The 25,066-nt window shown below is 39.5% G+C and overlaps 1 long non-coding RNA gene across 1 annotated transcript in view; it reads right to left on the bottom strand.

Annotated features, from left to right (window-relative positions):
• Positions 1 to 1,717: 1,717 nt before the first annotated feature.
• Positions 1,718 to 25,066, bottom strand: part of LOC141585107 (uncharacterized) — a 116,116-nt gene continuing 92,767 nt past the window's right edge. Inside the window, exon 3 of the long non-coding RNA XR_012518422.1 lies at positions 1,718 to 1,870. This is a non-coding gene — a long non-coding RNA (uncharacterized LOC141585107). The remainder of the gene's footprint in view (positions 1,871 to 25,066) is intronic.

Here is a 25,066-nt window from a genome sequence, read left to right on the forward strand (position 1 = left end):
ATTGTGTTTAAATTATCACTACTTCTTTCCACACCACTGGCAGGTGACTAGTGTTATTCATATTGTACAGGAGAATGTAAACACCTCACCTAAGGAAAAGCTCAGAATAAGAATTATCACACCTCATAGGTAAACCCAACAAGGATACTCCTTCTCGATCTTCCACCCAGAAAACAAAAGTTGCCACACCAGCTCTTTTCTCACATCTTCTCATTAATCAAAGCTTTGCTTAAACCACAGTCCTTCCCCTACCATAATTTCTACCACACCAGCTATGCTACTCGTTTTCAGTGTTTTACCTCTCAGCATTGTTGCCTGATATGTGGAAATAAATGTGGACCTTTTAAATATTTTACATTTTCTAGCTGGCAAGCTTTGTCAGTAGAGCCCATTGAAGAGATCCTGCAGGAAAAAGGGGTTTTCCTCTCCCGTCTCTCCATCACCAGGTTCCTAGAACAGAGAGTGAAAAACTGTGGCCTACAGGCTAAATCCAGCCTGCCACCTGTTTTTGTATGGCTTGAGGGAATCCCTCAAGTGGTTTAGGACTTTGAGCCGCAGAGAACAAGCAGAACGTCCTGCTTCTATTTCCCCCCTCCACGCTCAGCAAATGCCTCTCTGGCCCAGGTTGCTGTTCCCCACCCCTTTTCCCAGTTTTGAGTACACACCCACCAGGGTCATTACAGGGCTTGCTGCTCTGCCTTTGTTCCACATAGCTGCTTTTAGACATCCTGGCCCAAGTTGTACACAAAAATACGCTAGATTCCCGAAAGAGTGGTCTCCTGAGCTCCTGGTTCCAGGAATGCCTGCAGTAGCACATCTGACACCCTCTCCATGCCCACTTATCAGCCTGTTTTGTCAGCACCCCAGAAGGTTATTCCTGCCTGTTCAGTGAATAGGGATCAGCTCTAGCCTAGGCAAACCTGCAAACCTCTCTTTCACCCAGTGTGCTGCAACTATATATTCTTCAACAAGGCCTGAACTCCCATCCCAGCTTTGTACTTGCTTGTTACTCTTCTATTGTTGCTTAAAAATTCTTTTTATTAACTTTCTTTATTTAAAGTTACTGTGTGGTTTCTGTTTCCTGGGGGCCAGACTGAAAAAGTAGCCCTATTACCCTGATTTGATCATCACACATATACACATATCAAAATATCATATTGTACCTCATAAATATGGTTATTATATGTCCGTTAAAAATAAAAATAAAGGCAAAAAAGTAGCCCTCTTATAGGTGTTGCAGAAGTGGGCTGTTTACTAAATTCAATCTAAAAAGCAAATGTACATCTTTAAATTGAAGCCCAATTTTTAAAACCACTTTCTGTTTTTTAAAAAGACCATGAAGCTTGTATCAGTTTGTTATTAGAACTTTCAACATGTTAAGAATAACTTGTAATGAGAAATATATAGTTTACAACTTGAAAAATGGCAGAAGTCAGAGGAACATTTAAAAATGAGGCCAGAAGTCAGAGGAACATTAGAAAATCAATAGTAATTTATCTACATGGCTTGTAAAATCTCTTCCATGGGATGTAATTTGAATATGGTATTTCCATATAACTGGATAAGCGATTGTACACATACAAAAAAGGAGATACTGAATAATTCACTAAAGCTTAATGCCGTCTCTGCATGAAAAAGATTAGAAAGCAAAAGAAAAGATCTTACTATTCTCTAGAGCAGCAATTCTCAAAATACAGTCCTTATACTCCTAAGGAAACCAAACACTTTGGAGGAAATAACACAAAGTCAAAGCTATTTCCATAATAATTCCAAGCCATTCCTCACCTGTAGTGATTGCATAATGGGTCTCTTTCTGCCTCTTCCATTTTTGAAAACGTTTGTCTTCAGGAAACCTCCTTTCCTGGTTCTTCTGAAAACAAAAATTAAGAGTAAGAATTATTTAAAAGATAAAGAGTTTTCAAAAATTCTTAATCTTTCCCACCCTAGACGTGTAGGCTCACAGCAGGAAGACCTCACAATGACATGGGCAGAAGGCTCCAGGGGAGCTGGAGGGGCCCTAAGGAGGCCAGGGTAGTCCCAAATTCACATGGTGGCTCACGGGACTAGGGAATCTCCTTTTCAGAGATGGCTGAGCCGCCCTTCCGCTCTCCCAGAGCTGCGGGACAGAGAAAGGTAGGGGATGGGCCTTGAGTTCCGTGAAACCACATGCTCAGTGGCAGAGTAGGCAAGGAGTTAGGGTGCTGCTTCCACCCAAGAAGGAAAATAAAACAAAACAAAACCCAAAGACAAAAAACTGAAATTCTCCTCCCAGGAGTCTCCGCGATATGGGAAAGGCAGCCATTGGCCTTGAGATCTTGAGAGCCACTGTTCCCCTTGCCCCGCCATGGCGGTCTGCTCTTATTTCCAGAGGCGGGAGGGAAATGGCTCCTGAGAGCCTTGCTAGGATAGCAAGGGTATGATGAAATTACCCTTTCATTTAAAAAGGTAACGTATACCTTTTGATAAGTTACATTTCTTCAGCATCCTGTGCATAATGTTATATAAATAATAATCATATTATTTTCGGGAAAAAAGGTAAGCAAAGATATGGCAAACATATGGGTAAACCTAAACAAAAGCCAACTGTATAACTAAAATCCTAATAAAAATGTTAATGTGTGGAGGAAGAGGAAAGAACTAAAATACTGGATTGAAATAGCATATAAATGGATGTTTTGATTTCAAGTGTCTTATGGTCTTTATCTTGATTTGGAAGAGGATGAAGATGCTAACTTTAGACTTTGTTAGGTGAAGTTAGTATGATAAAAAGATAGGGTAGCCAGCAAAAAAATAGACAAGGAGAAAGAAAAATGGAATAGGAAAAAGAGCCAGAAAGAAAAGGAAGATGAAGATGTGGGAAAAATAAAAATGGATCTGAATACACCAATAATAATAATTATTATTATTATTTGAGATTGAGTCTCACTCTGTCACCCAGGCTGGAGTGCAGTGGTGCAATCTCAGCTGACGACACCCTCCGCCTCTCAGGTTCAAGCAATTCTCCTGCCTCAGCCTCCCAAGTAGGTGGGATTATGGGCGCATGCCACCATGCCTGGCTAAATTTTATATTTTAAGTAGAGATGGGGTTTTATCATGTTGGCCAGGCTGGTCTCGAACTCCTGACCTCAGGTGATCCACCTGCCTTTGCCTCCCAAAGTGCTGGGATTACAAGTGAGCCACCGTGCCTGGACTGAATACATTAATAATTATTATAATGATTATTGATGAAATTTCCTGTAAAAGAAAATAATTTTAGGCTGGGCGCAGTGGCTCACATCTGTAATCTCAGCACTTTGGGAGGCAGAGGTGGGCAGATCACCTGAGGTCAGGAGTTCAAGGCCAGCCTGACCAACATGGAGAAATCCCATCTGTAAAAAAAATTCAAAATAAATAAAAATAAAAATAAATTTAAAAAAAGAAAATAATTTTAGGACTGAATAACATGATCAAAATGCAGCATATGTTGCTTACAAAGACATATCTCAAAACACGAGAAGAAATACTCTTCAGTAAAAGAAGCGAGTCATAGAAGAAAACACACAGTATAATTCTAGCTATATGAATTTCAAAAATAGGCAAAGCTCGACAATCTGATTTAGGGATAATGAATCAGTGATAAACTATAAATAAAAGCAAAGAAATGAGTACTGTGCAATTTGGAACAATGGTCACCTCTGCAGAGAGGGAGACAGCAATAAAATGGAGGCCACACACAGGGCTTCTAAGGCTCTGGAAGTAAGCTGTTGCTTCAGTCAGGGGATGACTACACAGTTGATTGATATATTTTTATTCTTTACACTGTACACACAATTTTGTAAATTGTAACATATGATATCATTTATAGTTAAAAATAAAAGATTGAGAGAGGCCTGGAGTCCTCAAAAAAAAAAAAAAAAAAAAAAAAAAAAAAACGACAAAAAAAAGAAGGAAAAATAGTCATGTGGCAAAATGTATAGAAGCAAGAAGTCACCTTCCAGAGCTCCTGACAGCACAGTGCAGGCCACCAGGTCAGGAAGCAGATAATTTTCAGTGAAAATCACCTGCACATGAAGCCCCATCTCATGTGCACTCTTGCATCTGCCATCGCCTCAGGCTGTCCTTGCTGTCAGGAACAGGATTACATGCTTTGGCCATTAAGAGTATGAAACCAAACAGGAAGTCTCAGATGAAACATTTCAGACATTTAGTTGCAAGCCTTGAACTGAGGTTTGGGCCTTAAAGTCAAGAACTATAGAGTTCACCATCTTGTCCTAGACATTCTGAGTTTAGCAAAAATGTAGAAAAGGGGCTTGAATGATGCTATGGGGCTTTCCAGCGTCACCAATCATCAACCACAATGAGATATCATCTTACTTCCATTAGAATGACTATTATTAAGAAGACCAAAAAAATGCTGGTGAGGATGCAGAGTAAAGTGAACTCACACATTTTCTGATGTGAATGTCAATTAGTGCAGCCATTATGGAGGCACCTCAAAAAACAAAAATAACTCTACCATACAATCCAACAATCCTACCAATGGGGATTTATATAAAGCAATATATTAAAGGGATACCTGTACCCCTATGTTTATTGCAGCACTAACTACAATAGTCAAGACATGGAATTAACCTAAGTGTCCACCAGTGAATGAACAGATAAGAAAATGTGACATGCACACACAATGGAGTACTATTCAGCCATAAAAAAGAATGAAATCCTGTCATTTGCAGCAACATGGATGGAACTGGAGATCATTAAGTGTAATAAGCCACCCACAGAAAGACAAATATCACATGTTCTCATTCAAATGTGGGAGCTTAAAAAGTTGATCTCATGGAGATAGAGAGTAAAATAATGGTTACTCAGAGGCATAATAGAGGCTAGGAGGGTTGGGTGGCAGGGTGAAGATAGACTGGCAAATGGGTGCAAAGATTCAGTTAGATAGAAGGAATAAGTTCTAATATTCTATGCCAGCATAGGGTGACTAAAGTTAAAAACAATGTGTATATATGTCAAAATAGCTAGAAGTAGAATAGACTTGAAATGTTTTCATTACACAGAAATGATAAATACTCAAGACAATGAATATTCTAAATACCCTGACTTGATCATTGCACATTCTATGCATGTAACAAAATATCACATGTACTCCATAAATGTACAAATATTATGTATCAATAAAAAATATGTAAATAGGGGATTGCTGGCAAGAGGGCCAAATAGGAACAGCTCCAGTGTGCAGCTCCCAGCGAGATCAACGCAGAAGTCAGGTGATTTCTGCATTTGCAACTGAGGTAACTGGTTCATCTCATTCAGACTGATTGGACAGTGAGTGCAGCCCAAAGAGGGCAAGCTGAAGCAGAGTAGAGCATTGCCTCACCTGGGAAACACAAGGGGTCAGGAACTCCTTCTCCTAGCCAAAGGAAATCATTAGGGTCTGTACCATGCACTCCAATCCAGATACTGTGCTTTTCCTGTGGTCTTAGCAACCTGCAGACCAGGAGATTCCCTCTGGTACCTACACCACCACCAGAGCCCTGGGTTTCCAGCACAAAACTGGGCAGCCATTTGGGCAGACACTGAGCTAGCTGCAACAGTTTTTTGTTTCCTTACCCCAGTGCACCTAAAATGCCAGCCAGAGAAAAATGTTTACGCTGCTGAAAAGGGGGCTGAAGCCAGGGAGCCAAGTCGTCTGGCTCAGCATGTCCTACCCTCATATAGACCAACAAGCTAAGATCCACGGCTTGAAATTCCCACAGCCAGCAGAGCAGTCTGAGCATGACCTGGGACATGTGAGGCTGAGACTCGAGTACTCGTACTTGAGTAGGCAGTTTTAAACTCACAGTGTAAACAAAGTTGCTGAGAAGTTTAAACTGGGCAGAGCCCAACACAGCTCAGCAAGGCTGTTGCAGGCAGACTGTCTCACTAGATTCCCTCCTCACTGGGCAGACTATCTCTGAAAAAAGACAGAAGCCCGTCAGGGACTTATAAAATAAAGCCCCCACCTTCCTGAGACAGAGCATCTGGGAAAAGGGGCAGTTGTGGGCATAGCTTCAGCAGACTTAAACGTCCCTGTCTGGCAGCTCCGAAGAGAACAGCAAATCTCCTAGCATAGTGTTCAAGCTCCAGTAAGGGACAGACTGCCTCCTCAAGTGGCTCCCTGACCCTCATGTAGGGACTGACACCTCTCAGTAGGAGCTGACAGACACCTCATACAGGAGAGCTCTGGTGGGTACCCCTCTGGGATGAAGATAACAGAGGAAGGAACAGGCAACAATATTTGCTGTTCTATAGCCTCCTCTGGTGATAACCAGGCAAGCAGGGTCTGGGATGGACCTCCAGAAAACTCCAGCAGACCTGCAGCAGAGGGGCCTGACTGTAAGGAAAACTAACAAATAGAAAGGAATAGTTTCAACATCAACAAAAGGATGTCCACTCAGAGACCCATTCCAAAGGTCACTGACTTCAAAGACCAAACATAGATAAATCCACAAAGATGGGGAGAAAACTACACAAAAAACCTGAAAATTCCAAAAAACAGAATGCCTCTTCTCCTATGAGGGATCACAACTCCTCATTTGCAAAGGAACAAAACTGGATGGAGAATGAGTTTGACAAATTGACAGAAGCAGGCTTCAGAAAGTGGATAATGACAAACTCCTCCAAGCTAAAGGAGAATGTTTTAACCCAATGCAAGGAAGCTAAGAACCTTGAAAAAAGGTTAGATGAATTGCTAACTAGAATAACCAGTTTAGAGAACAACATAAGTGACCTGATGAAGCTGAAAAACACAGCACGAGAACTTTGTGAAGCATACAGAAGTTTCAATAGCTGAATTGATCAGGCAGAAGAAAAGATATCAGAGATTGAAGATCAACTCAATGAAATAAAATGAGAAGAAAAGATTAGAGAAAAAAAGTGAAAAGAATTGAACAAACCCTCCAAGAAATATGGGATTATGTTAATAGACCAAATCTACATTTGATCGGTGTACCTGAAAGTGATAGGGAGAAAGAAACCAAGTTGGAAAACACTCTTCAGGATATTATCCAAGAGAACTTCCCCAACCTAGCAAGACAGACCAACATTCAAATTCAAGAAATACACCACAAAGATACTCCTCAAGAAGAGCAACCCCAAGACACATAAGTATCAGATTCACCAAGATTGAAATGAAGGAAAAAATGCTAAGGGCAGCAAGAGAGAAAGGCCAGGTCACCCACAAAGGGAAGCCCATCAGACTCACAGTGGATCTCTCGGCAGAAACCCTACATGCCAGAAGAGAGTGGGGGCCAATATTCAACATTGGGGGCCAATATTCAACATTCTTAAAGAGAAGAATTTTCAACCCAGAATTTCACATCCAGCCAAACTAAGCTTCATAAGTGAAGGAGAAATAAAATCCTTTACAGACAAGAAATGCTGAGAGATTTTGTCACCACCAGGCCTGCCATACAAGAGCTCCTGAAGGAAGCACTAAACATGGAAAAGAACAACTAGTACCAGCCACTGCAAAAACCTACCAAATTGTAAAAACCATAGACACTATGAAGAAACTGCATCAACTAAAGTGCAAAATAACCAGCTAGCATCATAATGGCCCATCAAATTCACACATAACAGTATCAACCTTAAATGTAAATGGGCTAAATGCCCCAATCAAAAGACACAGACTGGCAAACTGGATAAGGAGTCAAGACCCATCGGCGTGCTGTATTCAGGAGACCCATCTCACATGCAAAGACACACATTGGCTCAAAATAAAGGGATGGAGGAAGATTTACCAAGCAAATGGAAAGCAAAAAAAAAAAAAAAACCTGGGGCTGCAATCCTAGCCTCTGATAAAACGGACTTTAAACCAACAAACATCAAAAGAGACAAAGAGGGACATTACATAATGGTAACAGGATCAATGCAACAAGAAGAGCTAACTATCCTAAATATAATAAACCCAATACAAAAGCACCCAGGTTCATAAAGCAAGTACTTAGAGACCTACAAAGAGACTTAGACTCCCACACACAATAATAGTGGGAGACTTTGACACTCCACTGTCAATATTAGACAGATCAATGAGACAGTAAATTAACAAGGATATTCAGGATTTGAACTCAGATCTGAACCAAGTGGACCTAATAGACATCTACAGGACTTTCCACTCTAAATCAACAGAATATACATTCTTCTCAGCACTTCATTGCACTTATTCTAAAATTGACCACATAATTGGAAATAAAACACTCCTCAGCAAATGCAAAAGAACAGAAATCGTAACAAACAGTCTCTCAAGCTGGGCACAATGGCTCACGCCTGTAATCCCAGCACTCTGGGAGGCTGAGGTGGGTAGATCACAAGGTCAGGAGATCGAGACCAGCCTGATCAACACAGTGAAACCTCGTCTCTACTAAAAATGCAGAAATTAGCTGGGTGTGGTGGCGCACAACTGTAGTCCCAGCTACTCAGAAGGCTGGGACTACTCAGAATTGCCTGAACCTGGGAGGTGGAGGTTGCAGTGAGCCAAGATCACATCATTGCATTCCAGCCTGGGCAACAGAGTGAGACTTTGTCTGAAAACAACAACCACCACCACCACCAAAAAAAAGTCATACCACAGCGCAATCAAATTAGAACTCAGGATTACGAAACTCACTCAAACCACACAGCTACATGGAAACTGAACAATCTGCTCCTGAATGACTACTGGATAAATAACGAAATGAAGGCAGAAATAAAGATGTTCTTCAAAACCAGTGAGAATGAAGACACAACATACCAGAATCTCTGGAACACATTTAAAGCAGTGTCTAGAGGGAAATTTATAGCACTAAACGCCCTCAAGAGAAAGCAGGAAAGATCTAAAATCAGCACCCTACCATCACAATTAAAAGAACTAGAGGAGCAAGAGAAAACAAAATGCTAGCAGAAGACAAGAAATAACTAAGATCATTTAGTTAGAAATAACTAAGAACAGAAATGAGGAGATGGAGACGTGAAAACCCCTTCAAAGACACCAATGAATCCAGGAGCTGGTTTTTTAAAAAGATCAACAAAATAGATAGACTACTGGCCAGACTAATGAAGAAGAAAAGAGAGAAGAATCAAATAGATGCAATAAGAAATGATAAAGGCAATTTCACCACCAATCCTACAAAAATACAGACTACCATCAGAGAATACTATAAACACATCTATGCAAAAAAAAAACACAAAATCTAGAAGAAATGGATAAATTACTGGACACTTACACCCTCCAAGACTAAGGAGTCTATTCCCTGAATAGAACAATAAAAAGTTCTGAAATTGAGGAAGTAATTAATAGCCTACCAACCAAAAAAAGTCCAGGACCAGACAGTTTCACAGCCGAATTCTACCAGAGACACAAAGAGAAGCTGGTACCATTCCTTCTGAAACTATTCTAAACAATAGAAAAAGAGGGAATCCTCCCTAACTCATTTTATGAGGCCAACATCATTCTGATACCAAAACCTGGCAAAGACACAACAAAAAAAGAAAATTTCAGGCCAATGTCCCTGATGAACATCAAAGTGAAAATCCTTAGTAAAATACTGGCAAACTGAATCCAATAGCACATCAAAAAGCTTATCCATCACAATCAAGTTGGCTTCATCCCTGGGATGCAAGCCTGGTTCAACATACACGAATACATAAACATAATCCATCACATAAACAGAACCGAAGACAAAGGCCACAAGATTTTCTAAATAGATGCAGAAAAGGCCTTCGACAAAATTCAACAGCACTTCATGCCAAAAACTCTCAATAAACTAGGTTTTGATGCAACGTATCTCAAAGTAATAGTACCTATTTATGACAAACCACAGACAATATTATACTGAATGGGCAAAAACTGGAAGCGTTCCCTTTGAAAACCAGTACAAGATAAGGATGTCCCCTCTCACCACTCCTATTCAACATAGTATTGGAAATTCTGGCCAGGGCAATCAGGCAAGAAAAAAAAATAAAAAGTATTCAATTAGGAAAAGAGGAAGTCAAATTGTCTCTCTTTACAGATGACATGGTCATATATTTAGAAGACCCCATTGTCTCAACCCCTTAAGCTGATATGTAACTTCAGCAAAGTCTCAGGATGCAAAATCAATGTGCAAAAATCACAAGTATTCCTATACACTAATAACAGACAAACAGCCAAATCATGAGTGAACTCCCATTCACAATTGCTACAAAGAGAATAAAATGCCTAGGAATGCAAATTACAAGGCATGTGAAGGACCTCTTCAAGAAGTACAAACCACTGCTCAAGGAAATAAGAGAGGATACAAACCAACAGAAAAACATTCCATGCTCATGGTTAGGAAGATATTGTGAAAATGGTCATACTGCCCAAAGTAATTTATAGATTCACTCCTATTCCCATCAAGCTACCACTGACTTTCTTCACAGAATTGGAAATAACTGCTTTAAATTTTATATGAAGTCAAAAAAGAGCCCAGCATAGCCAAGACAATCCTAAGAAGAAGAATTAAATTAAATAAAAAAAACACCAAAGCTGGGGGCATCACTCTGCCTGACTTCAAGGTATACTACCAGGCTACAGTAACAAAAACAGCATGTTACTGGTACCAAAACAGATATATAGACCAATGGAACAGAACAGAGTCCTCAGAAATAGTGCCACACATCTACAGCCATCTGATCTTTGACAAACTTGACAAAAACAAGCAATGGGGAAAGGATTCCCTATTTAATAAATAGTGTTGGGAAAACTGGTTAGCCATGTGCAGAAAGCTGAAACTGGATCCCTTCCTTACACCCTATAGGAAAAAATCAAATCAAGATGGATTAAAGACTTAAAGATAAGAGAGATCCAAGATGGCTGATCACCAGCAGCTCGGGATTGTAGCTCCCAGTGAAAGCGCAGAGAACGAGAGGACGCCACACCTTCACATAAATTCTTGTTGCTCACGCACCAGGAGATTCCCAGCGGAGGAGCCCCACGGGTCGCCAGCACAACTTTTGTAACCAGTGAGGCAGTTTTGCCGGTGCCTTGGAGCATCAGTTCTTGGTGCAGAATCAGAAAAGCACCATCAATCTTAACGCCGCTGTTTTAGTTGGCGCAGTGGGTTGCTCAGATTTCAGCGCTGAAAATCAATAAGTTGGACGTCCACTCAGAAACCCAATTACAAAGGCGGTAATTATAAAGACCACAGATGGATAAATCTACAATGAAGGGAAGAAAACAGCCAAAAAAGGCTGAGAATACCCAAGATCAGAATGCCTCTCCCTCAGCAGCAGATCACAGTTCCTCATCAGCAATGGAACAAGGCTTGATGGAGAACGAGTGTGTTCCAATTACAGAAGCAGGCTTCAAAATGTGGATAAGAAACTTCTGTGAATTAAAAGAACTTGTTCTAACCCAATCCAAAGAAACTAAGAACTTTGAAAAAAGGTTTGACAAAATGTTAACAAGAATACACAATTTAGAGAGGAAAATAACTGAATTGATGGAGCTGAAAAACACAATACGAGAACTTCGTGAAGTATGCACAAGTTTTAACAGCCGAATTGATCAAGCAGAAGAAAGGATATCAGAGGTTGAAGACCAACTCAATGAAATAAAACGAGAAGACAAGATTAGAGAAAAAGGAATAAAAAGGAACGAGCAAAGTCTCCAAGAAATATGGGACTATGTGAAAATACCTAATCTACACTTGATAGGTGTACCTGAATGTGACGAAGAGAATGAATCCAAACTGGAAAATACGGTTCAGGATATTATTCAGGAAAATTTTCCCAACCTAGTAAGGCAGGATAATATTCAACTCCAGGTAATACAGAGAACACCACAAAGATACTCCTTAAGAAGAGCAACTCCAAAACACATAATCGTCAGATTCACCAGGGTTGAAATGAAGGAGAAAATACTAAGGGCAGCCAGAGAGAAAGGTCAGGTTACCCACAAAGGGAAGCCTATCAGACTTACAGCAGATCTCTCAGCAGAAACCCTGCAAGCCAGAAGAGAGTGGGGACCAATATTCAACATCCTTAAAGAAAAGAACTTTCAACCAAGAATTTCATATCCAGCCAAACTCAGCTTCATAAGTGAAGGAAAAATAAAGTTTTTTGTGAACAAGCACTCAGAGATTTCATCACCACCAGGCCTGCTTTACAAGAGCTTCTGAAAGAACCACTACACATAGAAATAACCACTACACATAGAAAGAACCACTACACATAGTATCAGCCTTTCTAAAAAATACCAACAAGTAAAGAGCATCAATATAATGAAGAATTTACATCAACTAATGGGCAAAACAGCCAGCTAATATTAAATGGCAGTATTAAACTCACATATATCATTATTAATTCTAAATTTAAATTGACTAAATCCCCCAATCCAAAGACAGACAGGCAATTCGGATAAAAAACTAAAACCCATTGGTATGCTGCACCCAGACCCATCTCACATTCAGGATATACAAAGACTCAAAACAAAGGGATGGAGAAAGATTTACCAACCAAACGGAGAGCAAAAATAAATAAATAAAAAGCAGAAGTTATAATTTTTGCCTCTGATAAAATAGTCGTTAAAGCAATAAAGACCAAAAGAAGCAAAGAAGGACATTATATAATGATAAAACGATCAATGCAACAACAAGAAGAGCTAAAGATCCTAAATATATACACACCCAATACAGGAATGCCCAGACATACAAGACTTATAAAGAGACTTAGACTCCCACACAATAATAGTGGGAGACTTCAACATTAACATTAGACAGATCAATGCGACAGAAAATTAACAATGATATCCAGGACTTGAACTCAGATCTGGAACAAGTAAACTTAATTAACATTTATAGAACTCTCCACTTCAAATACACAAAATATACACTCTTATCAGTACCACATCATATCAACATAGAAGTTTAAACGAAATATTGGTTGGCTCCTTTTTTATTATTCTCTTCCCTCATTTTCTTTCATGTCTCTATTATTAAGCACAATTATAGGCATACCCATATTTAGACTGCATTCTAGCCCGGGCAATAAACAATACCCCCATTCTCTCTCCCTCTTCCTCTTTCTCTTTCTTCCTCTTCTTTATTCTTTTTCTTATTATTGTTTTTTTCTTTCTCTCTTTAAAAAGAAAAAATTTAAAAAAAAAATAGTGCTCGTGCCGCCTTTGCCGAGAAGCCTGCTTTGGCTTACATTAAGCTGCCAGCATCTTCTGGGAAAAAACTTGGCAATGTGCTCAGCTAGAGGCAGTGCTGATATTTTCCCTTGACTCTGTTTCTCATTCATTTACTTGTGCCTCCATTAGCAATTTATTTTTAATTCCACACTCTATGGAAAAAAACATATTGCTGGAAAACAAGCACATCTTACATGCATATGCCTGACATTTAAAAAAATGAACGTAACACACTCCGTGCTCAAAATAAACAAGCTGCTTTTCCCTTTCCCCACACAATATTTATGAACCTCCAGGAGATTGCTAATGCATTTGCCACCACCAGTACACTAGTCCTTGCCATATAACTCCTTTGTTCCTTTGAAAGAACTGTGCCCCTGGCTCTCAGAATCCCACCCTGATTGCCCAGGTTCAGGAGTCACTGGCCATCAGGTAGGAGACCCTCTCCTGGTGACCTGCTGGATTCAGAACAGCAATATTTCAGTTAACCCAAGAAAGTTCTTGGAGCTTGCATATTTCTAATGAACAGTTGTGTTTACTTTGTTTGATAGTATTAATCTGCTTCCTCTGTGTTCTGCCCATTGAAGAATAGTTAAAATCACCAGGCATATCTGAGATGAGTGCCTATTCCATTATTCTCTGAAACCCTTGGCAAGAAACTTTTCTGAGTCTTAGCTTACTCATCCATATTTAAAATTTCTACCAAAATATATACATACACACACACCTATATTAAAAGATTATTGTAGGGATTAATGAGAAAATACTTGCAGAGTGCTTAGCTCGGGGCTAGACTTGCTAATAATTATTATTTGCTAAACCAATGATTAGATAATATTATTGATGTTTATAAATAGCTTTGCATTTTACAAAGCTGCTATCCTGAACAGCATCGGAAAAGCAATTGGTGTCCACATTAATATTGTTTTTCTTTAAATATCATTTTGATACTACAAATGAATTACCTGGGCAAAAAAAAAAGACTTAAAAATAAGCCCTAACACCGTAAAACCCCTAGAAGAAAACCTAGGCAATACCATTCAAGACATAGGCATGGGCATAGACTTCATGACTAAAACACCAAAAGCAATGGCAACAAAAGCCAAAATTGAAAAATGGGATCTAATTACCTAAAGAGCTTCTGCACAGCAAAAGAAACAATCATCAGAGTGAACAGGCCACATACACAATGAGTGACAATTTTGGCAATCTATCCATCTGACAAATGGCTAATATCCAGAATCTACAAAGAACTTAAACAAATTTACAAGAAAAAAATCAATAACACCATCCAAAAGTGGGCAAAGGATATGAACAGACACTTCTCAAAAGAAGACATTTATGCAGCCAACAAATATATTTTTTAAAAAACTCATCGTCACTGGTCATTAGAGAAATGCAAAACAAAACCACAGTGAGATACCATCTCACACCAGTTAGAATGGTGATCATTAAAAAGTCAGGAAACAACAGATGCTGGAGAGGATGTAGAGAAATAGGAATGCTTTTACACTGTTGGTGGGAGTGTAAATTAGTTCAACCATTGTGGAAGACAGTGTGGCAATTCCTCAAGGATCTAGAGCTAGAAACACCATTTGACCTAGCAATCCCATTACTTGGTATATACCCAAAGGAGTATAAGTCATTCTGTTATAAAGACACACACACACATATTGCAGCACTGTTCACAATAACAAATACTTGAAACCATCCCAAATGTTCATCAATGATAGAGTGGATAAAGAAAATGTGGCACATAAGCACCATGAAATACTATGCAGCCATAAAAAAGGATGAGTTCACGTCATTTGCAGGGACATGGATGAAGCAAGAAACCATAATTCTCAGCAAACTAGCATAAGAATGGAAGAGCAAACACCACATATTCTTACTCATAAGTGAGAGTTGAACAACGAGAACACATGAATACAGGGAGGGGAACATCACACACTGGGGTCTGTTGGGGGGTGGGCAGCTAGGGGAGGGATAGTATTAGGAGAAATACCTAATGTAGATGATCAGATGATGGATGTAGCAACCACTATGGCACACCTATGTAACAAACCTACATGTTCTGCTCATGTACCCCAGAACATAAAGTATATTTTTTGAAAAGTTTTAAAAAATAGGTAAATAAGTAAAAGCCTCATACAAATAAAAAATTTATAGTATGCATTCAGTAGGAAAATAGAAAAGTGGTATGCTAATGATAAAACAGGAAATACTAATGTTTAATAAACATTTCAGAAAATACTAAATATTATTTATGGGCCGGATGTAGTGGCTCATGCCTATAATCCCAGCACTTTGGGAGGCTGAGGCGGGCAGATCATGAGGTCAGAAGATTGGGGCCAACATAGTGAAACCCTGTCTCCACTAAAAATACAAAAATTAGCTGGGTGTGGTAGCACATGCCTCAAACCCCAGTTACTCTGGAGGCTGAGGGAGGAGAATCACTTGAACCTGGGAGGTGGAGATTGCAGTGAGCCAAGATGCTGCCACTGCACTCCAGCCTAGCAACAGAGCAAGACTCTCTCTCAAAAAAAAAAAAAAAAAAAAATATATATATATATATATATATATATATATATATATATATACATATATATAATTTATTATGAAAAATAAATGCAAACAAATGAAAGAATTAGATCTAATCCCTATCACATTGAAAAACATTAAAAAATGATTTTAAAACAATTCTTAGGCCTGACAAGTAGCATTTCTAGACTCTTTAATATTCTCCTGGCTGGACTGTAATTTAATACAAATATTTGTGCAAACTTATGGACACTATAAATCAAGATCATAAAATGCTAATAACAGGGAAACAGAAGAGAAAATGAGAAAGAGAAGATGAGGGGTTGCAGTTTCAATGTAAGCCATGCTTCACCAACAAAATTCATACATTCGGGGTATATGTGGAAGGCTGGAGGGACAGCCCGCCAGGGATAATTACTGCATGAGGTTCTGTGGTAGGTGACAAGCATGTATGCCACTTTATGCCAGTAACTTCCTTAGTCTCCTAAGGGAGGAGAAATTGTGTCTAGATTGGTTTTTGGATCCATCCCTCAAGGATGCAGATGAAGAAGGTAGTGTTTGCAAGACGCAGATGACATATTGTTAGCAACAATTTATATGACTTCATTTCTACCCCCTATTAGAGTTTGGTGTGGGGAAGAGGACCCTTTCCACTAGCCCATAATCTAGATTTAAATAGATCCACTTTAGAGAGTAACTTAAAAATACGAAAAAAGGGGGAAAGGTTGTAATGATGTTATTATTAACTCTTCCTTTATTTAAAAAAGTCAATTAAGTCCTGTTAGTCCTAACTATATCTCGAATTTGGATCACCTAGGAGAGAACCAAGATGCTCCACCTTAGGAATATGATTGACTACACTCTTGACTAAAACCTGTCTTTCCCTTGAAAAAAAATCAGATGACTTGTCAATTTTTAGAATAACTGACCTAAATGGTAATTTCTATTGATCATAATCATTACACATATTGTAGAAATACACTTGAAGACCAAGTATACTTTTTTCTGAGAAAAGTGAGTGTTTTAGACTCACATCTTTAAAAAGTGTAAAATATTTCTATTGTTCATCTGCTACCCATTTACCCTACTAATTCTACAGAATTTATTATATACTTAAGATTAAAAATTTATAATAAAAATATAAAACAAAGCAATAATGTAATTACTTCAAGTTTTAATAAATTAAGAAAATGTCAAATAAAAAGAAAATTTTGCTTTTGTTTAATACTTAAGAGTAGAAACACAACGGTGCCTGGTAAGTATTTCATTAAAGGGAACACGTGGGCCAGGCTCCACATTGGGTTTTGAGCTTATTGTTCCCCCACAATATATATCTTCTGTGACAAGAAATAAATGTCTTTGATTAAATGTATGTGCACACCACTCTAAGAAAGAAGGGCCAATACATAGTTCCAGCACACAAAAGAACAATGACGTCATTAGAAACAGTGTGTGTGTCAAAGTCCACTTGGACAGGGAGTTCAGGAAAGGCTCGGCTAAATGGGCCTGGCAGATGCTGAGTGTACTCATTGACTTGGCATTTCCAAGGTTGAGTGAAACATCGTTCTGAGATAGCACAGACATTTGTCACCTTGTATCCTAAGGAGGTCCCCATTCTAGTCACCAAGCAACCAGATTCTATGCAAGACATTCACAATGAGATCATCAGCACACCTGAAATTGTTCTTTTTCCTCTGAACAGGTTAGGGCAACTTCTTGACAATCTGTGTCTTTCCTCCTGACAACCAGAAAGTTAGTCAACTCTAATCAGACACATCAACGTTTTAGGGGCCCCCAAGTCAGGTGGATGAAGCAATCTTCCTTCAGTACCATCTTCAATCAGTAACTAGTTTACGCTTGGAAGAGTATTTCACATTCCCATTTTTTTTTTAAACCTTGGTAGTTCTATACTTTCAAAACTCTTACACAAAACAAGCAGGTTTGGACTCTATCTCCTCACATGACTCCATTCCAATGCCTATTTCTCAGTCTTTATTTTCTTGCCAAATATAATGTAATAAGGCATTTCACACTTGAATCTTCTATTACTCATACCCAAGAGGTTATGTTCATCAAATGGCAATTTTCTTAAGTGATGGAGTTAGCCATTAATATACTTCATCCTCTTGAGTATTTTTTCCTCATTGCCTTCACACCAAATGTAACATGAATCTTCCATACAGGGAAGGGCACGTTTACTGCTTCAACATTTCACATGGAGCTGCCTTCACCTCCTGGTTCTTGAGGCTGCAGATGAGGGCTTCAGCGAGGATGTGATCACACTGTACTGAATGCAGACCACTTGCTCCAAGATGGAACCCAAGAGAGGGGTCACATACCTAAATAAAACCTTGCCATAGTACAAAAGCACCACAGTGAGGTGGGAGGAGCAAGTGGAGAAGGCTTTGTCTCGACCCTCAGAAAAACAAATGGCTAGAAGGCAGAGACGGTGTTAGAGTAAGGAGAGAGGACCAGCAAAAAGTCACAAATCCTATCAACGTACATGATCCAACAAGAACGGCCTCATTGGCAGCAGGGAAGAGTGAAGGCAGCTCACAGCAGAAGTGAGGGATGACAGTGGGGCCACAGAAGTGTAAGTGGTAAATGAAAAGATTCTTTGTCAAGAAGTTCAGGAATCCCACTGCCCATGCTGTAGCATCTTGGACATGGGGACTGAAGGAAGGCAGAGATCTGGTAATGACAGGTGACCTAGGAAGAAGTACATGGGTGTTTTAAGGTGCAAATTGGTCCTGATTACCAGGATCACCATCAGGTTATTTGTCAGTGACAACAGGTAAAGCACCAGGAACACACAGGGCATGGTCTGCGTCTGAGGATTTCTAGATGATTCCATAAGGACAAACTCAGTAGTGATGGTGAGATTTTTCATCATTAGAGATACTGGCCCTAAGAAGAAATATAACACAGTTGAGTCATTCCAGATGCACATGAGTGCCACTTTTGTAAAAGGTAAATAAATAAATAAATAATGTTACTTTCAGTTTAAAGATACAAATGAAGAACTATTAAGCCAAGGAGTTTCTTTCTGGGTCATACCCATCAACCTCATCATTACTTCAATTCTGGAGGAATGCTGCATCCCAAAGTCCCTCCTCCTAGACTGCTTCCCTAATACCCATTTATTTATTCAACGGATTTTTAAAAAGCATCCAAATGCTGGACACTGTACCAGACTCTGAGGATACAAATCTTAAGATTAAGACATGATTCCCGCCCTCCAGGAACTTAGAATTTAATTGAGGTGCATAGACATGTAAAGAAACAAAATAAAGGCTATAATAACCTAACACACATGATACAGTGGTAGCACAAATGTGAATCAGTTATCTCTGTATGACCTGGTAAACCTTCAGAGAAGAGACGATGGTTAGGCTAATTTTGACTGATAATTACTCTCCCTGGGGAAGACAGCACCCCAGGAAGAAGAAACTGTGTGATCAAATATAGGAAGGCATGAAATCATAGGATCTCACTCAGAAACTTCATTAGCCTGGCGTAGATGGCTGCAAGGGGATGCAAGGTAGCATATTATGCTAAGCACGGGGTCACATGACAAGATCAGTAGTTTAGCCTGGACATGTGGAAGACAGGCTGGAGCAAATAGGTAGGGCAGTATCATTCATTCATTCATTCATTCATTCAGTAGATAATTGTCGAGTACCTACTATGTGCCAGGCACAGGTCTAGACTCCTAGTATACACCATTGAACACGACAGACAAAAATGCTTGTCATCAGATAGCTTACATTCTAATTGAGAAAGACAGAAAAGAAATAATGACATAATAAATAAATATCATGTGTTAGAAAGTGCTATGGAAAATAACAGATGAGGGAAAGGGAGATTCTGAATGGGGACAGGGTAGAAGAAGGCAGTTGAGGTTTGCAGTGTAAAGTACAGTGGTCAGGAAAGGATGAAATGAGACAGCATCCCTTGAACCAAGATTTGAAGGAGGTGAGATCACAATACATGAGAACATCTCATCTGTGGAAGGAGAACTTGGAGAGTATAGCAGAACCCTGGTCAGAGGTAGGCTAACAGAGGCTGTAGCACTGAAGGCAAACTAGAAGAGACGGATTTGAGCAATGTTACTGATTTGGATGCTAAAGGATGTCATCCTCCAATTAGATATTTAAGGTAAAGGGAAATGAACACAAAATGATTCTCAGGTTTCTGGTTTTGGTAATGGAGGGGCCCCATTTACCAAAATAGATGGCCCAGGAAAATGAACGTTTGTGGGGAAGATGATAACCTCAGTTTTGAAAATGTTGTCTCTGATGAGCCTGCAGATAAGGAGGGGATATCCAGGAGACACTTGGATGTAGGGTCCTGAAGTTCAGAAGAGATATTTGGGCTGAATATATGAGTTAAACTGTCATTGACAAGCTTACTCAGAGAAAACCCACTCAAGAGAGAAGATACTTTAGGATAGAGTTCCATATGACAGAAACATTGAACAGGAAAGAGAGGAAGAGAGACTCACAAAGGATCCCTGCACTCATTCAGCCTGTCAATCATGGACCCGAGTCTTTCTGATCTGAAGGATGCCTTGGAGGTCATGGAGTCCAATGCCCTCTCTTCCTAGGTGGGGAGACTGAGGCCCAAAGAGGAGAAGTGTCCGGTGACCCTTCCTGCCAGCTCCATCACTCACCAGCCCACCCACTCCAGCCCCATTCCTCTTTTATGTCTATCCTCTTAAGAAACTTCAGGTCTCAGCCCAGGGGACTTTTTCCCCAGGGAAGCCTTTACATCCTGTACACTATAATTCCATTTTGCTATACTTGTTTTTCTTCTATGATGTTTATTACCATTGTAACAAAAACAAAACAAAATATTTTGGGTATGTAAGAAAGGTCTCCCCATCCTCCCTCAGCCTGTCTCCATTCCCTGCTATCAATCTCTTATTGCCCTGCTTTGGTTCCATAGCACTTACCACCTGGCATTTTATAATATATTTATAATTGTCTCTTACATTGAAATGCAAGCTCAAAAACTTCATCTGCTTTTATTAACTTTTTTCTTTTTTTTATTTTTGTGGGTACATGGTGTCTATATTTATGGGGTACATGAGATGTTTTGACAGAGGCATGCAATGTGAAATAAACACATCATGGAGAACGAGGTATCCAGACTTTATGTTTTAATCATTGCTGTATCCCTAGCACTTATTAGAACAGTGCCTAGAATGTAGAAAGGGCTCAGAGTAAATATTTGTTGAATGGCTAAATGACCGAATGAATTGGTTTCATATCCTTCTATGTTTTAAGTAAGTCCCATGAGGATAGGGACTCTGTCAGTATTTTTCAACATTTTATCTTCAGAGCTAAGCATGGTGCCTGGCATTTAGTAGGAATTTAGTAAAGGTTTATAGAGTGAATGAATAAAAACATCACAAAGCTAGTTCTTGCACAAGTTTATTCTATTTTAACGCATTCTAGAGATCACAAATACATATATATATATATATATGGAGAGAGAGAGAGAGAGAGAGAGAGAGAGAGAGAGAGAGAGAATTGCTCCGTTGCCCAGGCTGGAATTCAGTGGTGTGATCTCAGCTCACTGCAACCTCCACCTTCATGATTCAAGCGATTCTCCTGCCTCAGCCTCCGGATTACAGGCACCCACCACCACACCCAGCTAATTTTTGTATTTTTACTGGAGACAGGGTTTCACCCTGTTGGCCAAGCTGACCTCAAACTCCTGACCCTCAGGTGATCCACCCACCTCCCAAAGTGCTGGGATTACAGGCATGAGCCACCGAACCCGGTCTACAAAAATATTTTGATTATTGAATAAATAAAAGAACAAATATATAAATGAATGTATTATTCATTAGCAACCCCATTAGTGAGACTGTAAGCTCTCTTGGGAGTCTAACGTCATATATGCTGTAATGTCTATGGCCTTCTTCCATGGAAAGGGACAGTTTGAAGCCACTGTGGCTCTCTTGAATGGATGGTGACGGGGCCGTATAGTCAGAGGACCTTGACATGAATCTCAGCTCTGCTACTGGTCAGGCATCTGACTTTGGGCAAACAAGCAAATTTAAATTGTCATTTTCTAATCAAATACATCTCTCAAGGTTTACATAACACACTATATAAAAATGAATTATTTTAAACAATAAATTCTGGTTTGTGATCCTAGTTCCAACACTAATTGGATTTGCTTGAAAACCTTGGACTAATTAGTTCACCACAGAAAGGCTGTGTTATGTTGTTGGAGAAAAAAAAATAGGGATAATAACATGTCTTTAACAGAGTGTAATTTATTGCAAAACAAATGCAACTTATTAGTGTATTAACTTCCTATTTCTGAGAGGAACTAGCTTAACTAGCGCTCAGTTGATTCTTCTTGGTTTAGTCTAAACACACTGCTAGGCACAAGGTAGTCTTCCCATTTCTGCCTAACAAATGTATTACTCTTTTATTTGTCTCCTCAGTATTTTTAAATTTTCCTCTTTCAATACTACTCTACCACATTTGCCTTATGAGATTGATCACCTAGGACTGAATGACTTGTGGCCCCTTTGCCTTCAGGGTCTCTCCTTCCCTGATGGTTTCTAGTTTCTGCAATTTCTGGGGCAAAACTAAAAAGGTAATATAAATAGCCTGAAACCCTATGCATATACTATCAATATAATGAAATATTTCCATTCTATTTATAAGCAAAGACTTGGGCATTGAAGCCAGATGGTAACACCAGGCCTAAATCTATTTATATAAAAACTATTTTAAATTACAATACCCGGTGCTAGGAAGATTTGGTGAGACTGATATGTCATTCCATGTTGTTGGAAGCATTATGTGTTGATACAATACTTCTGACAAGATGAAATCTCAAATTTCTTTTGAAAATGTATCCTAAGCAAATGATTGAAAAGAAGAGAAAAATAGTCTGTGTGTGAAAAATGTATATGTCAATATTTTTTTCAAGACAGTTTCACTAGGATCAACTTAGGTCTAATAAGTGAGGAATAGCTACTACATTTTAATAGAAACACATAATGGAATATTTTCTAACGATTAAAATAATAATTACAGAGAAGAGGCAGAAACAGAAAATATTGTTGACATGCTATCTAGTAAAAAGATCAGAAAACAGTTTAAATTCATTTGATTACATAAAATTGTGCACACCATAGAGGATTTTATGGAACTTAAAATGGAAAAATTAACAACTGAGTTGTTAGGGTCGTAACAGAGTAGACAATGCTTTTGATTTTATTTATTTATTTATTTGTTTGTTTATTATTTTGAGACAAAGTTTTGTTTTTGTTGCCCAGGCTGGAGTAAAATGGCGCAATCTCGGCCTACTGCAACCTCTGCCTCCTGGGTTCAAGCAATCTCCTGCCTCAGTCTCCCAAGTAGCCGGGATTACAGGTGCGTGCTACCATGCCTGGCTAATTTATGTATTTTAGTAAAGAGGTCACACCATGTTAGCCTGGCTAGTCTCAAACTCCTGACTTCAGGCAATCCATCCACCTTGGCCTCCCAAAGTGCTGGGATTACAGGCATGAGTCACCATGCTCGGCCTGATTTTACTTTTTCAAAAACATGTTTTTTATACTTTTAATGAAAAATATCTTTTTGGGTGGAGTAATATAAATTCACATTCTACCTTTTTGCTTCAAATTCAGCAATTAACTAAGCCTAATTCCAATAAGGAATATGCACATCTTCCTTTTACCATTCTATTTTTGCCCTACATACCCTCTAATAAAATTGAATTTGGCTGAGAAACCATTTCTGTAAGACGAAGGCTTGGTCGCTCAATTGGAGCATAAAAATGGCTCAAGCAGTTGGATTTTTCCATTAGTTTTTCTGCCTTTTGCCTGCCCTCTGTCTAGCACTCTTCAATCCCAAATCTGTGGTCTAGGAAGCTTGTCTGAACAAGAGGACAGTCCTGAGGCCACTGAGGAGGTTGAAGGCTGGGGCTTCTCTGCACTGAAAGCTCCCTGGTAGAGAAGGCAAAAGAAAAGCCTTTGAAGAGAAGAGAGTGTTAGAAGTGAAGCATGCTGTGCCCCTGTGGAGTCAGACAAGTGGTATCAAAGATGTTCTTCTCTTCCTTCATCTCACTCTCTAGTTACAGACTGTGGTCTCCATGAGTAAATCTTTGTAGACACATGTTATTTTGGCTTTTATGGAATGAAACTTTTGAATTTTTTATGACAAGAATGTGAATGGGGATTATAGAGTTTGCTTTATCCTGAAAAATTCTATGAAACTGCCCAATTAGTCTGTGCTTCCTACCTATTTTGTGTTGCCTGAGGATGGGACCCTGAGCTAAATGACCTCTCAAATTAATTTCAACCAAAGCTCTTGACATTTAGCGAGGAAATCCCCCACCAGAGAAATACTCCAAACTCACTGTTACCCATAATTCGGGATTGCTCCTCGGTGGCTTCCATCCAGCTCCCCACCTACCAGCTATGACCCTGCACCCCCACTAATTTATTCCAAAGGAATCTTAGCCTTTTGTCCAAAATCTGATAAATGAAGGAAAAGGACAAACAATTACAGATTGATAAAGCGACAAACTGTTCAACTTCCTAAAATATCTTATTCCAGCTCCGTTCATGACCTATTTTTGTGATTTTGGCAAGGCATTTTCTGCTTCCTCTTTCTGAGCCAGTTCTCTGTGCTGTGCAATGAAAAGTGTGGAACAATTGCTTATTAAGATTCTTCACATCTGGTGGTATGGGAAGGGCTGACAAGGACTGTTGACTCCAGTTCTTCCTGGAGACCTGAGCTCCTGCCTACCGCCTTGAGAAACAAATGATGTGGGGCACTCAAAGCACTCAGGCAGTTCTCTGGAAAATCTGATTTTCTTTTCCAACCAGTTGACAACTGTATGATTATTGCATTTAAGCAATATTCGATATGTGTTTAGTTTGGGATAAAGGCTAGTGTTGGCAGGCGTGGGCTCTGGTTTGAGTCAGTACCTCTAAGAGGCTTGGGCCATCCTCTCTTTCTTCCTCCTCATTAACCTCCTTTACCACTCCTGGTTCGGAGGATGGCTCCTAGCCAGTTGTGTGACTTTTTTCACTTTTTTCTAGTATTTTCCTATTGGTATCCATGTGCCAGGCTGGCCCTTGGAGAAGGAGAGAGAGTCATCCGGACCCCAAGTTGCTGGGGACTAATTCATACACATAGAGAAAGTATTAGTATCCAGTGATCTGGGCCCCCGAGATGGGCATCCACTCCTGCCACTTTTGTGATCTAGGGAAAGACCATAGAGTAAGGCACTGAAGGCTTTCTAACCCTTCTGCTAGCCAGGGACCAGCCTGGGGCCTCCTCAGATTTGGCAGGACCTGGTCTTTACTCTACACCTGCACGCACACATACT

The sequence above is a fragment of the Saimiri boliviensis genome, chromosome 7 (assembly GCF_048565385.1).
Source record: "Saimiri boliviensis isolate mSaiBol1 chromosome 7, mSaiBol1.pri, whole genome shotgun sequence".
Taxonomy (NCBI): Eukaryota; Metazoa; Chordata; class Mammalia; order Primates; family Cebidae; genus Saimiri; species Saimiri boliviensis.